Source organism: Corvus hawaiiensis, chromosome 2 (genome assembly GCF_020740725.1).
Source record: "Corvus hawaiiensis isolate bCorHaw1 chromosome 2, bCorHaw1.pri.cur, whole genome shotgun sequence".
Classification (NCBI taxonomy): Eukaryota; Metazoa; Chordata; class Aves; order Passeriformes; family Corvidae; genus Corvus; species Corvus hawaiiensis.
Window position 1 is genome coordinate 90,814,580 of NC_063214.1, and position 17,709 is coordinate 90,832,288.

The following is a 17,709-nucleotide window of genomic DNA, read 5'->3' on the forward strand; positions in this document are numbered from 1 at the left end:
AGAAGGTGTTGGGGTTTTAGGAGCTCTCCTGTTTGGTTTTTTTTCTGTTAAAGGAATTTTCCCCATACGTGTTGCTAGGGGGACAAATGGCTGGGTACTTAAGAAAAACAAAAGAGGTGGCTACGGAGTGGGGCGCATCTGGCTATTCTTTTGTCTCACCTCGGTGTGTGGGCAGTTGGTCCCCAAACACCGGAGAGGGAGGTTGTTTTTCATCAGCTGCTTTTCCTTCTGCTGGAGAAAAACCCCAGGATTCCCAGCCTGCCTTCCCTGTCCTGCTGGGAGCTGGGCCCTGGCTGCCCTGCCCCGCCCTTGCTTCGAGCCTTCGCTACATTGTAGCCCTGCTCACCCTGCCTGCCCAGACCTCCGGGGGGGGGAGGAGTTTCCCGTTTGGATACATCGCGTCTGCCACCCGGGATTTGTGCTCATCCCTGCCGCTCCAGCCTGCTGTTCCAGCCTGCTGTTCCCGAGGGTCTGGCCGGACACCGGGATCGGCTGCCCAGGGGTTTGTGAAGCCTTTGTCCCATCCTTCCCGGGATCCCAGGGCACCGGTGCCGTGTGTTTCCTGAGCTCGCTCCGGAGCGCCCCCTGCAGCCGCGGGGGAACCATCGCACCTGCCCTGCTCACCGGGAGCCGCCAGCGCCCCTGCCGGCTGCGAGCGGAACTGCACCCGAGGGGAAAGGGCCTGACAGCCGAGAAGGCTGGCACTGGGTTTGTGATTGTTTGCTGTCACTGCCATAGTTATTGGTGTTTGTTTGACTTGTTATACACATATAGATACATAATAGTAAAGCACTGCTATTCCTGTTCCTCATATCTTTGCCTGAAAGCCCCTTAATTTCAAAATTATAATAATTCGGAGGGAAGGGGGGTTGCATCTGCCATTCCTGCCTTCCTTAGCATACGCCTGTCTTTCAAACCAAGACAGAAGGTTTTCAAAATACAGATGATAAATCTGGACATGATTTTTCTGAGTCTAAGGTAGTTTGGGCATGGTTAATTTGACTGGCACCATTCACCTTTATTCCACAACTTGCTGGGAAGCTGTGTTCATCCTTTTCTACCCATCCTCTGAAATGTATTTCTCTGCTCTCTGAAATGCAGTGCTGGTGTAGGAAGGACATGAATACACATGTAGGTGCCTTTTCTGCAGCTCAAATCTGTTCTTCCTCAGGCTATGGAACCACTTCATATATGGCAATAATAGGCTGCAAACATTACATGTACTCTGACAGCTGTAAAGCCACATTTCAGAGATATAAATTTTTTGTAATTCGTATATCTTTTCCCTCCTCCTACATACACACGTTTTGCCTTTTTGATAGCAAAATGGGCCCTGCAGTCTGTGTAAAAGCATTTCTCACTAATGCTCCGTGGCAGGATAGCATATGACACATATTCAGCAAGTGCACACATATCCGCCCCCTTGGCATAAAGCAAATCAGGATTCTCAGGAAGGGATAAGGTTAAATTACTCTAATGGCAAAGGGAAAAACATCTAAAAGAGAACTAATCTAAAGTGATGGTGTGCCTCTTGCACAGTGAGAGGGGTATTTAATTGCTGCACACAGAACTGCATGCTTCTCTGATCCTATAAAAGAAGTAACTTCCTTCTGACCAGAAAAAACTCAGAAGTCTTTCCCCAGCCAAGACTCCCACTGAAGCAGACAGTTGCAGAATGAAGATTTGGTTCTCACTGCATGAGGCAAATAACCCATATAATTCTCTAAGCAAGGCAAGCATGCATGAAGTAAGTAAGCCTCTCCCCAGGATTTAGTTGTTCTCTAAAATTCCTGGAAATGTTGGTGCTTTGGCATCCTGTCATAGTAGAGCATAAAGATATGCAGATTTCCGAGCAGTGGCAATGCCTAATGCTGGAAGTAAATATGAGAGTGTTACGAAACACCCACATCACTGCTAATGGCTCCTCTGTATTTTCAGAGAAAGCACCTACCCACCTTGTTTCAGTTTTATGTTGTTAGTGTATCAATGGACAATGAGATAATAATCATCATCTCTGGGGAAAAAAAAGTGATTTGCACACAACACCTCCCTGCACAAAACATCCTTGATTCTAGATTAAACAGATCAAGTTGCTTTTATCACTGCCATGAGGGCAGCATTGCCTTAAAGACATTGCTTGGGTAAAATATTAGGATGTGACCTAGTGCAAATGTAAATATCCAGGACTACATGGTTCTCTTCAGATGAAGAGTTTTGAACAAGTAGAAATGTAGTTGATCTCACACAGTCTCACCATGCTCTCCTATGAATGTAAGAAACAAACACATCTATAAAAGTAAACTTCCACAGTTACAGCCATGAAAAAAGTACAGAAAAAAAAAATTAGTTTCACTGATTATACTGATGCCATGAAGATTTTTGCCTTTTCTTTTATACCCCTGTTATACCTTTTTACAACTTCTGTATTCCTAGTGCTTTTTGCCTACATTCTTGGACTTGTTTGTCAAGCTAAGAGACTAAACATTTTAGAAGCTTCGTAGCTAGGGATCAGTGTGCCCCAGACCCCAAGGTCTTCTCCAGAACACATTCTGTAAACCAAGATAGAACCATCCAGGGGAAGGCTCCTTGGGGAGGGGGGCTCACTTGAGCCTCTCAATGGGGAATCTTTGATAGATATGCTAATTAGTAAAACCTATAATGTTACACCCAATGTTGGGGGGAGGGGGGACACAGAGAGATAGACGCGGCGGGGTGCATCTCGATGCATATGACCTGGTTGTGTACACCTAAGGATCCTTAAAAATAAATACCAAGGTAAAATCCCTTTTCCCCTTCTAACTGTGTATGCCTCTTGATTTTAAGACCAAGAAAAGGCATCACTACACAAGAGAGGACCAATGAAGGTTATCCAGGGTAAGACTGACAACTGGAGAATAGTTACTTTAGCATTTATGGATCAATACGTGACATCACCCACACACTCACACAGAGTTCAATGTGTAGACATATATATGTCACTAACATCAGTGAAACATTAAGTTTAAAGTATTTATTCAGCACATGAAAACTGACAGGTTGTGTGGACTTGAGGAGGTTGTCCCAGGAGACCTAAGATTTTATATAATATGGTCAGAGATGAATGGTTCATCTGGGCTAAGGTAAGACATAAAATTAGAGTTTAAGAATTAATTTCAGGTTTTCTCCACTTCCACCTGAGATATGTCATCAAAAATAATCATTTTCTATTACATTTCTGGTTGCATTAGAAGTCTAAAATGTAAAAATTTGCGCTGCTTAGCCCGTAAGTGCCTGATCATTAGAATAGACAGATATCACAGGGGCAGCCCCTAAATGAAGCTTCTGGCAGAGAAGGAGTCTGTATCAGAATTCTCTCTGTCATCCTCATGATACCTAGAAGGGTGTTTCAAAGTAGGGGTGGTTTTTTTTCTTCCACCTCAGAGGAAAATGAAGATCCATTTCCAGGTATTTTATCTTTCACCACAGGTACACTGCTTCTCCCAGTCCCAGGACTCTGTGCTTCCTTGTTCATCCCCAGATGCTCAGGTCACACTATCACCCAGGTTTTCTAGTAAATCTACCCCTTATAATTAACTTGCTGAAACATACAACCCCAGAGATAAATCTGGGGAAAAAAATCCTGACTATTCTGCCCTGTAAGAGCCATGGGGAACAGGAATTTTATTACAGTGATGTGGAAATAACTAATATTAGGAGCTCTACACTTCCCTTAAGAGTATTACAAGATAAAGCTGCACATTACTTGTTATCATAAGGATTTAGCACTCCTATTAAATTATCCATTAATTTAATCCAACAACCTGGAGTGAATGCTGCAACTTGATCTGAACATCTGGGGCAGACCCAGCTACAAAAGTTGATTTACATACATGCTCGAATAGCCTGGTTAGCACCACAGGAAAGCCCAGTTCTGCCCACGGCAACAAAATGCCTGGCTTCCAGTTGCCTGCAACCGGGGCTAAATGCAAGAGTCATTTTGAAAGCAAAAACAAAAAATCCATTTGCAAAGTAAGAAGCAAGAGGTGTGAAAGAGGAGAGAGCAGCAACAACATCCCTCCCGTCCACACTGGTGCGTCTCCAGGAAGGCAAGGTGCCAGCAGTCCCCATCCCCAGGCTGGGCTGGGTCCCACCTAACTCATATTTTTGGTGGATGCACACAACCAGCCAGGAGCCATTCCAGACCCAAGGTTGGAAGTGGGGTCTGAGCAGTGCCCCTTGTGTCCAGTGACCACAGGCACATTTTACAGGCAACAGGCACTTGAGGTTACGCGTTGTCAGACTCTATGGACTGCCAAATCACACCTCAAAGGCATTTTCTATCACCATGAGCCTTGCAAGGTGCTTGCAATGTCTGTGTTTGCTCATGTAAAAACCATAGCGGAGCCCAGCTCTGCCCTGGTTGCAGACTTTCTGTTTTGCATGTAGGTGACACCAGTCTTACCAATAAACTCTTGCCAATAATGCACTGAGTACCTCTCTTCCCATTCCCATCACCTTTGTCATGCTGTGGGCACCTGCCCTGTCTGTAGATAAGCTGCATTTGTATGTCCATGGACCTCTGGGTAAGGCAAGTGAGTCTATGCTGCAAGGACAGCTGAGGATGGCAGGGATAGAGAGGTTCAGTGGTGGTGAGAGACAGGCTTTGGTCTGGAGTGTGTTTGGTGAGGCAAGAAGCATACAGCTGCTTGTCCAGAGAGAGGGAAGAGCTCTCCACACTCCCCCTGCCACAGAGGGCTGGTACCTGGGTCATGTGAGGATCTGCAGGCTCATTTTAATTCAGATGCGAAATGTGATGAAGAGCAACTTTACTCCTTGGCCCAGGTCATGATCCCCCATGGCACATTAGCACATGAAAGCAGAGGGAAGGAGAGCTGCCGGAAAGTCAGCAGAGATTGCTTGAGCAGTTATGCAGCCTTTCCTGAGAGAACAGGGAGAAACTAATGTAGGAAGATTTTCCCAGCAGATAACAAAGGCAATCTGGCCATAAAAAGGTCCAGTTCCTACACATTAAAGGCAGTTTACAATTGCAGGCATTTTCAGCAGCCCTCCACAGATGCAAGGAGTTGCTCACATACATGAACATGTGCAGAATCAGAGCCATACTCTGTTCACAAACCAAACCATAAGCTGGCTGGCATAGACTTATTTTGTCAGGGTTTGCAAGAGCTTGGCCAGTACAAAGAAAACACTTGGCAGAAAATTTGCTTGTCTGCTGTGGTCTGCACTGGGTCCCAGTTTCTTCATTTCTTGCCTTTTTATTGCAGAACTGCTCTTAATTTAGGCAAAGAGGTTTTATAAGGAAAGAGAGGCTTTGTCTGGAAATCTCAAAACAATCAATGAAGTGGGGAAAGTAGTGGGACAGAAAGGCAGGGCAGTTCTTCACTCCTGCAGAGGTGTAGCAGTGAGAAGCAGGGAGGGTTGGGGGTGCTACTTAAAAGATCTGCTGCTACATCCGTGTGAGAAACTGCTCAGCCACCACATTCACTCCTGAGCACTCTCTGCTCCCCATTTGTGACAAGCGGAGGTCTCAGGCTGTTTCCATGCACTAATGTGCACCATGGCAAAGCACAGAGCCCAGGCAAACCGAGGTCTGCCAAGAGAGCTAAAGGCATCAGTTAAGCAGTGAGGCTGCACTAGCCCAGTGTAAAAAAGAGCAAGAGCATCTTTGAGCAATGCTCCTAGATCTGGCCTCCCCAAAAAGCAACCATCTGCTTGGCCAAGCCCTCCCTTATGCAGGCACCTTCTAGTTCCTCTTCAACCTTTATTTCAATACACAGAGGCTTTTCACATGTTCTTTTATATAAAACATCAGTGGCTATACATAAACAATCCATATCAGTTGCCTGGTAGGCCAGAACAATTCCTTTGCTGCATTAAAAAAAAATATTAAAAGCAGAAGCTCTAGTGGAGCTGAGTAGTGCAAATGCTCAGGCTCTAAAATCCTAACTAAAACACTTGACAATAAGCAGCTCACACTGAATCACTCTATCGTGCGATAATTTTATTGGGGTTTTGTTTTATTTCTACTGAAACTGTTCATGGACCTGTAAATAATTTTATCCAATCTGTTATTTACTGCAAATGCAGTCTTTAGACACAAAGTCTACCTCATACTTACTACTAATTTCATTTCCAGTCATATATCAATAGTTTGGGGACTCTAATCTTTTTTTAGTAGGATATTTGCACTGATTCTGTTCAGTTTAAAATGTAAAAAGTGTTTGTGACTAAAGCCTGCCTTTTGACCAGTTTCTCCAGAATAAAGTTTAAAAATCCTTAACAAGACTGTAAAAAGCTGTAAAATAATCCCTTCACAGATTACAGATGGAGAGTGCTACCAATCACAGTCTCCGCAATTAAAGCCAACAGCTGTGTCTTGTGTTTGCATAGTGACTTAGAATAAATAAATATTTTTATGGACAATGACCCTTGTTCTACTTCCCTGTGCCACTCTTCTTAACTGAAGAAGTTACAGTTCCTTCCCTCTCCTTTCAGTCAGCCTTGCACTTCCCTTCTTGCCCTCAGCTGAATGATTTTTCAAGCAGTTGCCCAGAGTGAGGAAAGCCTTTGAGCAATCATTGAAAAAGAGTAGGAGTATGTACTCTGTAGCCTTCAGAGAGAGGAATAGGACATTACTAAAACATAAGGACCAGACAACAGCTATGCAAGCTTATGCTCTCAGGAGAGAATTGGCTTCATCTAAATTTATCCTTGGAGAAGCAGTCAGCTGGCATCCGTCCGCAGCCAACAGGGAGAGACAAGGCATAGTTGGAGAAGGATTCCTCTGCAGTCAGCATCTAAGACTGGTGAGAAGATTCTCCACTCCCAAGTGTGTTTATCTCTCCCCACTGATTTAGAAGTCTTGTTTTAGGAGGTCCAGGGTTTGACTGTGGACACAAATCCAGGGGCATCTCTGTTGTCATGTGGGTGAGGTTCCCTTCCACTGTCCCTGATGTATGAGGTGGTGGGACAGGTCTGACCATCCTTCTCAGAGCTTAGTAAAAGAACAGAGTGAGCAGGAAGAGTGGACATTAAAACAGCATGCAGCAGCAGTGCCCTTTGTACCCATGCAGATTGCAAAAATCACGTTGTCTGTACCCTACCTCAAGACCCACTTCAAAGAAGCCAGTGGGCATGCAGCCATACTGCTGTGGTCTCCTCATGCCCCCAGTCCCCTGTGAAACAGGTCGAGGTCACCTGTCAGAAATGGTCATCTCCACCCTGCTCACTGGGGCATGGGCCTGGCAATATTCTGTCAACTCTACATTGCCTGCCCCTGTGCTGGAGGACAGTCCAGCTGCAGCTCAGCCTCAAAACATTCCCTTAGCAAAGAACAAGCTCCCTCTGCCTGCTGGGCAATGGGCTGTAAGGCTCCTCCAAGCTGCCCCTATCCAACCCCACCGGTTAGACCCCAACAGCCTGAGGAGTGGACTGGCACACCCAGGGGACTTCCCTGTCCTTGAGAAATGCTATCAGCCCAAACCAGGTGTAAAAAGGAAGAGGCCAGGCTGAGCACTGGGACGGAAGGCTGTGGCTGCTGCCAGCAGTTCAGCTGCAGCACTTTGAACAGGCCAGCCACCCTGGCACCACCTCATGGCTGCACATGCCAGTAAGTATCTCGGGCACTTCCCCAGTGGAGCAGGAAACTCTTGTCTCAGTGTTCTGCTAATTGCCAGCAGGGCACACAGACAGCTCAGCTCAGGGTACAGGACGTTCAAAGCCACCCTGAGCCATCCTAACCATGGTGCCTGACCACTTCTGCAGCTCCTTCTTCAGAAGGACACTGCTTGTTGTTCAGATATTTGCATTCAGTATGGGCAGAAGGAAAAGCCTGAAATTTGTCTTCAAATCTCTCAAAGGCTGAAAAGGAATCACACTTCACTGTCCAACCATTTGGAAGGCTGTCAGGCGGAGATACCTCCTCCTGTCCAGTTGTTGTCGTGGGGCTACAGAGGAAGAGTGTTGTATGACATCCTGACCTATTGTCCCATAAAAGCAAAGTTCTCCTCAAATTAACTGCTCCTCCATGAAAAGTCAGTGCCATCACTGTAAACAAAGAAGAAATATGGTCTGATTTTCTCAGCACAAAGTTTCCTCAGAGAGCAACCTGAAGAAACATTGAGGTTTTTAATCAGTCATCCTGACATGCCATGTGCTGATCAAAGTAAGAGTGTAAAACATCTTCTCCATTGAAATCCTTCTGTGAAGGAGCTATTTATTCACAAGAGGTTGCAGCTCATAAACATTTGAAGGAAGAAAGGATTTGGTTCCTTGCAACCAAGTTGTAGTAAAGATTAAGGGACCCCAGAGCTCTGGAAACAATGATTTGAGAGTGAGGTTGAGTGCAGAAATAACCCCAGGTGACTGGGCAAACTACAGCCTTCCTGTACTGTCTATGACAACATCACTGGCACTTCATTTCCCAAGGAATTATTAAGACTCAAGGGGTTGCATCCTACTTTCCTGCACCAGCAGAGATGCTTTTTCCCAGTGAACTGCAGTGTGAAATTCCTCTCTTCCTGAGAAAGACTAGAGATGCTCCAAGGACTGCCTTTGTCCTCACCACAGAGCCGAGTGTAAGCAGTGCCTGGACTTGGGCCTGCACTCCCAGAGCCAGACACAATTTGGCTAAGATGAATTGATGATACTTAGCTGCAGGTAAGCGTGGATGTGGATGGTGCTGCAGGCATGCCAGGGACTGCTGGTAGCTCTGTGCACACTTATGTTGCATAGTGAAGTTCAGCAGGATCCTTAGGCACAACACAGCCAGCATGGAGTAAGGTTTGTGCACGGTGCTGTGCTATGTCAGAGGGACATCACTTGGGGTAATCTTGGCTGCTCTCCTCCGTGTGGCACTTGCTGTCAGGCATGCCTTCACATTTCTGCCTACCACAGATGCTCACACTACAGGCTTGAACTGATTTTTTATACATTTCTGGGATGCGTAACATTCCTTCTCTCAGCAACTTCACCACCCAGAATCCAAAGAAGAGGCTGGAGAAACACAGAGGATCATGGAGTGAAAATATCTGTAGTATCAGCTACAGTACTTACACTACAGAACTGTGGAGACCATGTGCTATTATTTAGGAACACAAAACACTGAAAAATGCATGTGTTTCCTAGGATAACCCGTTCCTCACTGTCCAGAGTTGACCATAGCTTCATGGGAGACAGTGGGGTCTTCAGAGGATGAAGCACAGGTTTGGGTCTTGAAGGGAGGTGTCTAGGTCCTGTCCTCGGCTTTATGAGCCCACATGCAACACATAGGTCACGTGCAAGCTTCTCACTGCTCAGTACCTTCTGTCAGTGAAACACGGATGCTCACAATTTTTAGCAAAACACATTCTTACGTACTTGCGAACAGCCTTCTCCAAGACAAAGATGTTAATGTGCTAGCTCTGTTCTTGGAAGATCCCTCTAGAAAGTGTCTTACCGGTTTTGGGAAAGACTGCTTAGTTTTGGCTTTGTGTGCCCTATCTAAGGCAGTACACAGAGAAGAGCAAGGTAAGGGTCTCAGTGCTGCTTCTGAGATAGCTCATCCAGAACCATTTCCTCTCAGGGGTAATGCCACTGCAGCACTGAACAAGAATTGTTGGGAAGGCTTCAGTCCAATGCAGTCTGCAGCTGCTGAATGACAAGTCACAGCCAAGGGAGGACTGCTACCTGCAGTAGCTGACCACAGAATTCGGGAGAACCACAGCATCAGTACAATTTTTTTTCCTCCTCCCCCCTCATTCTGCCTGCTGTTACTTTGTGCCCAGACATTGAGGTTCTGGATCTGCTGGGATTTTATTTTACATTTTTAAAGAAATCTGGTTTTTGGACTTCTGCCTCTTCATTGGCTGATGAAGGTGGATGAAGAAGGATGGGATTCTTTGCAGCACGTCAGACAGTGCTGCAAGCCTTTGCTTGGACAGCTGTCATTTGAGGTTGACAATCTGGCAAAGACAGACTTGCACAAACCTCCATATTGTGGTTAAGGCTGTGATGTATTAGAAAAGCTTGATGTTCTCATTTAGTTGGCTTCAGCTTTGCTTACATCCCTGAGATTACACAGATGGCTCTGGCTTGCAATCTGCTCCAGGCTGTATCTGTGAATGAGCTCCCAAAGTGGTATCTGTAGAGCTCCCTGATGACTTTGGCATCTTTGATCACCAGGTGCCATCACCTGTCTGCCTTCCCCTGAGCAGGGATGCCTTGCAAGGACAGTTGGGTTTGTTCCTTGGAGAATCCAAAAGGCCATGAGGAATACAACCAGATTTAAAATTTTCAAAGTTGACAAAAATGCTCAGTCAAGCAAACACCATTCATTTCAGCTGGGAGCTACTATTAAAACCCCAATTCACACTGAACCATCAGGGCTGTTTAAGTAAGAAACTATTCCAAAATATACTTTAACATACTAGGCTCCTAAAATATAATGTAGCTGGGTTTTTTTACTATAACAGGTCTCTGCATTTTCACATTATTGTATTCCAAGAAATACACTGAATCCATACCTGCAGTGTTCAAGGGGTTTTTCCACTCTTGGAAACAACACTGTTTTAAATACAGTTGTTCATGCATATACACACACATAAAAATTATATATATATATATACACATATATATATACCCTGTCTAAAATGGGTTCACCCTGAATTGTAACCCAACCGACTCTAAAAAGCTGCACTATAAAAAAGCAATCGCTTAGCAGACAGAACAGTAGAAAAAAATATACAGACACTTTGGGATCAGGTGGCACCAATGTGCACAAGTTAAAACTTTATGTACTATGCAGCATTAGGAGAGGAGTGAGAATAAAAATATGAGAGAAATCTGTAGTTTAAAGATAATGGTGTGTTAGTCTTTAACAAAGTCAAAAAAACAGTGCCCACATGAGCAGAATGGAAAATTGGTGTACTAGTCTTTTGTTTCCAAAATTATTGTTTTCTCAAACAGAACTAACGACTTAAATGTGTAAGTTCTGGTAATACATGTATGCTCCAGAAACTAGTGGGCATTGTTTTTACCATGTATATGATTAGAATCTCTATGGCAAGTCTTGCCAAAACAAAAGAAACAAAAATTAAAACATTAATTTGGAGTGGGTTTGCTGTTTTGGTACTTCTTAAGATAATAAAAAGAGAATTAACTGAAAGCTGGGGGCCAACACAATTTAAACCATTCATTTTCTTTAGAGCCATACTGGGCAGCTCAGTAATCCCCCTTCAGGTCCCTCTGAAATGGCATTTGCTCTTCTACCCAGCCACCGACACTTGAATCCTTTTAGGGATTCAAGAGAGCTGCAAAAATCCCGGAGAAGGTGCACCTTATTGCCCAACTTTGAGGCACCTTATTTCATGTGGCAGTTGTTTCAATGCCAAGGATTCCAGCACACTTCTGCAGGGAGCACCTCTATCCAACACAGGGAGACAGACCGCGCTGCTTTGGCACTTTTCTGGATTCCCCTTTTCCCAAGCAGTCACAGCAAACAATTACCAGAGAGCTTCATGTACCCAGTTTGCAGGAGCAGTGCTGCTATGTGCTATAAGTAACAAACATCCTTTCCACTACTTGTTCAAAGACACTCGTGTCTGCCACGGGATGCATCTCACTCTGATCCCAGAGACTATGCTGCTGCCTTCAATTTCGTGTTGTCTCGACCAAGCCTGCATGTAGGACACAGGTCAGTCCTATGATGAGGTTCCCAAAGTTCATGACTCACAGAGAACTCAGAATTATTTAACTACCTTTAAAAAACAAAGTGACTGAAACAGTAACAAAGTAATTTCTACAGTTTGGCTTCCCACTGCAGACCAACTCAGCAACAACATTTGTTTCTCATTAAGTTTCTGCAGTTTATTTTTCTTAGCTCAATGGATAACCAGGCGGAGGAGGTTCAGAAGGGAGCTATGGTCTCTGAATGAATCATAGTCTCAGATATCAAATTGTTATCCTGTACTAAGTCTCCTGCTACCCAGGCCTCAGCTGTAACAAACTGAAGCCATTGTTTTCAATCTGCAATCCTCCGCAGTTATTCCTGTGAAGATGAAATACCGTTATAAAATTCCCAGATGGGCTGCTGTAAAGCCGATATATTCATTTATTTTTCTTTTTCAACAGACCCCTCAGCAGTAAATTCACAAATAACAAGAACTGAGTTTTCTAAACTGTGAACCAGAGCCAGGTGCTTCTGTGGCAGACAGACGAAGAGGTCAGACAGCTCTCATATCATAGAATCATAGAGTTGTTACATTGGAAAAGACCTTTAAGACATTGAGTCCAACAATATCACCAAAGAAGGCGACAAGGCGGGAACTGTTTTCAGCATTCACAAAAGACCACTCCTGAAGTTGATAAGCACACATGGCAAGCAGGCAGAACAACAGAAAAATCATCTCTTAGATCACGCTTATTTTCAACACTTATTCCTTCACTGTACCAGACATGGAAAGCATCTTACACCAGTGGATATATCCAGGGTTTTCCTACATGAAATCGCTGTACACTTAGCTGGAGATTAGAAGTCATCTTATTAGCTGATATAGCCAACTGCATGGATCTGCAGACCTTGACAATTATGGTTTATTGCCAAAGGCATTTGAATCTGTTTGGCCACAGCTAGTCTGATCTAGAGTCTGCTTCCAATCTACTTCAGTGGTCTAGCTTGGTTATTGATGAGAGCCTATTTACAAGAGTGCATAGTGAGAGGACAAGGGGTAATGTTTTTAAACTGAGAATAGGTTTAGATCAGATATGAGGAAAACATTCTTTACTGTGAGGGTGGTGAGGCACCAGAACAGGTTGCCTAGAGAAGTTGTGAATGCTCCTTTCCTGGCGGTGTTCAAGGCCAGGTTGGATGGGGCTCTGAGCAGCCTGATCTACTGGAAGGCATCCCTGCCCATGGCAAGGGGTTGGAACGAGATGATCTTTAAGGTCCCTTCCAACCCAAACTGTTCTACGATTCTCTGATTCTATGATATCAGAAACCACTCTAAGTCATGGAGACATGCCTTAAAGTAAGCCACAAACACTGTATTACATCAGCCCCAGACAAAATGTCATTGACTAACTTGGTAAAGCTCAGAGTAGTTTAAGATCAGAGTTGAAAATCATATTTTTTCTTTCAGGCTCTGTTCTGACTAAAACAACACTGTATTAAAGCACTTAACATTCCCTTCCATGCTGAAGGGAACCACCCTGTTCACTGCCTCATTGTGTGGCTGCACTTCATCTACGTGAATTTGCTCTTCCTTGTTTGCTTTGGAAACTCGTTGGCAAGAAGCCATCTCCAACTGTACAAGGCATCTGGAGCTCAGGCTTTGATTCAGTGAGTTTGTCTCACACTACTCTGGATGAAAAGGGCAGCTCAGTCAAGCAGGTATTTTCTTCTTCAGTTCCCAGTGCCATGGCAGCAGCCTCTTCTTGTTCAAAACATATTATTTAAAGACGCACGTTCATATTTCTGTGAGGAATGCAAAGGGGGAGGCAGTTAAATTCACCCCCTTTATCAAACTCCAGAAAAAAAAAATTATGCAAAGCACTCAAATAATAACATGCAGCAGCTGCACATTTTTCGGGTGGTACTCTTAATTTTTCATTCAATCGCTGGTAACTGCATTAAAATGAAAAATGCCAAAAATCTAGAAATAATGTTCTTTCAGAGCTTGCTCCTATCTATTTTTTTTCAGCCTAGTTTCTAAAGGAAAAAAAATTCTACAATCCTTTTGTATCAGACTGTTTGGTCCTGTTTATCCCCTTGCTCCTTACCTCCACTACACCCCCCTCTAATACACTAATTCTCAAACCACTTAGTTATTTCAATCAAATTTGATATAAAGATCAAAACCATCGTGATACTAAGACCCAACCAGTTTTTATGGGAGTAGCCTAACAAGTAAAGGGAGAGATTGTTAAAAACACACTAATCAAGGAGAGGCCCCTGGCATTAGCTCAACCCATCAATCACAGGAAATTGCACCTGATAAATATTATGAATAGCCCACCTGAGAGAAAAAACCTCAGATCACTGATTCTACTTTATTAGACACCTGAGAATCCAGCCATGAGACAAGTCCTCTGGCGAAGCACGCTTTGCTGCTTCTCCTGCTGCTAGAGCTGCTCATTTGAAAACAAGCATTAAGAAAATTTCTCACTCCTTTCATCCATCCGTGTGACTTCTTTGACCTCGATGAATTCCAGCATCTGCATCTATCCTTCACTCTTTCAGGCTCATTTCTTTACCTGATGCCAGCTGATAATGGTTAGGCGGGTAGCAAACCAGATAAGGCTCATTTCTTTCTCCAGAGCTTACCACTTTATGAGGGGCAAACCAGACAAAAAAATGTTCAACAGAATCTATGCTCACAACTTCTGCACTCGGATATCCTATGTAAAGAAAAAGTGCCGTATGTTTTTTATGGGTAGGTGGAGCCTTTCCCATTTAATGGTTTGGATCTTTTTACAGGATTTTTCTAAATGAACATGCCTTTCTGAGGACAATAACATAATTAAATGTTAAGGAAAGTATTTCCTTTGCCTTTTGCTTTTCCCCATACATTTTTCATTATTTCTGAGTACCTTACTTAAGACTTGTTTTGTTACTATCTTCTATTCTCCTGCACATTCTTTGGCTGCTTTTCATGCCTGTTATTTACCTTTTGACTTCAAACCAACTGATCTGTCCTGCTCTTAATTCCCAGGAAACTCCAGTGCCACAGCTGAGGTTCCCATGCAAAGATTTAATTTCTAGGCAGCTCCTGGCTCACTGGGCCTCAGGAGTGCACCTACACTGGCAGTTCGGATCCAAAGTGTGCTTTTGGTGCTGATCTCCTGGCTATACCCACCAACCATGCCTTTCCTGTCACACCCCTATGGCCCCTAATAGGCATCCAGACCGTGGAACAAAGCTAGAACGACTCCAAAGCAAAAATTCCCAGCAATGCATCTTGGGTGGCAGTCATTTCCCTAGGACCAACTGTTTTGTTCTACAAATGCATTTTAACACAACCTCTTCCAGTGATAGTACAGACCACTGGATGCATGAGGAGAAATTGTCCTAGAATTTCTGAGGAGCATTTTTATAATTTTAATACATCAGTGTTTGTAACTAACCCAGGTATACCCTCAGCATATTTTCACTGTTTGTTTGACTTGTTTTCTGTACATGAGGGTGATTTTGCTGCTGCCTGAGCCCATTTTGTGACTAACCATTCTCCAAGTTCAAGTTCATTAATAATAGTCAGATTTAAGATTAATCCAGCTGAATGGGATGCAGTCAGTCTGGGAAGGTTAAAGCTATATTGCCTCCAGGGAAATAAAATACAGACAGCAAAATACAGGGAAAGTTTTCAAAACTGAGGTGAGCTCTGCAGCTTGGGAATGTAAAAATGGCACCCTTGTTCCCCATATCAAACTGACTGGCTGCAGAAAAGGCTGGGCTGGGTTTTGTAATCTGCTGGATCTTGCAGCAACTTGGAAGACCACATATGCATCAAGTTACACAAAACAATTTAAAAAGGACTGTCAGAGGCCAAGCTGTGATACCAGTACACTACTTTAGTGTTATGCTTGTGATACATCGAGACCTAAATTCTCTTGACTTCACTGTTACTGAGTCTGACACTCACTGAACTACTGTGATAACTAAGTGAATAAAACCAATCTCAGTAATTTCTCTGGGTATTCTTGATTTTGGTGCTTTTATTATTTGTCAGTGTGTGATATTTCTGTCTAATGGTATTGATGAAGTTACAAGGCTGAAGACAAAATATGAAGAGACATCAGCATTCTTCAGTGCTACTACACAGAAAAAAACCAACAAACTCCTAAAAGCACTTACTTCTGGTAAGTGCACTGGTTATTTCTCTGAGGTTTATTCTCTTGTATATGGAACTAGAGTCTGTAAATAAAAATTCAGCATATCAAATTAATGACATTGAAAGGAATTACAGAGGCATCTGGGTTACACATTCATCTAACCATATACGAGTTGCCCTTAAAGGGCACTTTATATTTTTGCATATTGAATTAGACACAATCTCATCATGTATATTAGCAGGAATTAAATACTGAACTAGTTCCAGAGAAGCTACATCTACCACATGCCCCCCAAATCATTTTATTGATGAGTATGAAAGAGTTTATGTAGGTTCAACAATAGCTATGCATTTTTGTTGAGATGAGTGAATTTTACACAAGAAAAAAATCACAATTACAGCAAACATGAATTTTCATCATTATCTGACCTCATCAGCCTGACCTCCCCAGGGTCCCATGAGGTTAGCTCTGGGTTGCCACTGAGATTCACATAATGTAAAAACTGGGGAGTAAAGAGATTTTTATTCATGGCTTCAATCACAATAGCACACAGCTATGGCCTGTGAGCCAGGGAGATAGCTGCGGGACAGAAACACTCACAACAGGTCCTTCTCCCTGAAACTGTGCATGGTCACTCTGGGGCTTATAACAGCTTGGCATAGAGTTTCCATAATTAGCTTGCACTGACTTAGAGTAGATACTTTCTGTTGTGGCTTTTTTTGTTGTTGGGTTGCTTTAGGGGTGGTTTTGGGGTTCATTTGTTCGTTTTCCAGAAATTACCCATGTAGTCTATGTTTACAGTCCCTAACATCCACCAGCCAAGAAGCACGGAAGAGCAAGAAGAACACAGCAGCTGACCTCTCCTCCTGCTTTTTAACTCATTACACATGTTCGCTATAACTATGCTCCAAAGTTTAAAAAACTAGTTTGACAAGACTGTGAATGTACTGAAGCGAGTGCCCGCCTCCCAGCAGATGATCACTCTGAAGAGAAGTGTAGGGAATTTTTCCATGCAAAAAGTCCTTTGGATATAACTAATGCTCCTTATATTGAAGCCCTCTGTGTCTCCATTCTCATTTATTTGTTTTGCATTGGCCTGGATTGTGAAAAGATGACCAGTGCAAGGAAATACTTAAGCTGGAAAAAGAAAGGACGCAGAAAAAAAAGGGGGCTTCAGTCAAGATGTGCTAGTCAAGGTATTATCTGAACTGAAACTGGAAGGTAGAAAGAAGCAACTGGCGTTTAATGTAGCCATAGCAAGTTTGAAATTAAAGGAAAATAATTCCCATGCTGTAAATATCAAGGCACTCTGTTCAACTTCTTGTTCTCAGTCGCAGACTACTGCCAAGCTGGCAAACATACATGGACTTCAATGATAACAAAGCAGCATGTGTCAGCATCCACTCACTTTGGTAGAGGTGTCTGACAGAAGTGGAGGTACAGGCAGGAAAAATTACAGGCATGGTAGGAAAAAAGACAAATACTGATTTCTTCACCCTAGTCATCCCCTTAGAGACTATGAGAGCTTGAGGGCTTCCCAAATGCAATGGTTTTTTCCTCAAATGGCACTTTTTCCTTCTAGTGTCTCAAGTGTAGACATAAAATACTTGAATGAAGTGGGAATTCTAATAATGTCCTGTCAGACCTATCTTAAAACTGATGTGGCCAATATTCTGTTGTTTATACCAATTTAAAGGAATTCACACCAACACAAGTCTGACAGTTTTTCCTCCCAAACCTCATTAATGAGAACCTGCTCCAAATTAAGCCATTCATGCTACACTGCCTCTTCCATGGACAGCTTTGAATTTTAAACGCTTCATTCTCCTTTGTATGCTTCCACATTGCAGCCAACATCTTGCACAAAGCCAGCGATATTCCTGCACTATCAAAGCAGATCCTGAG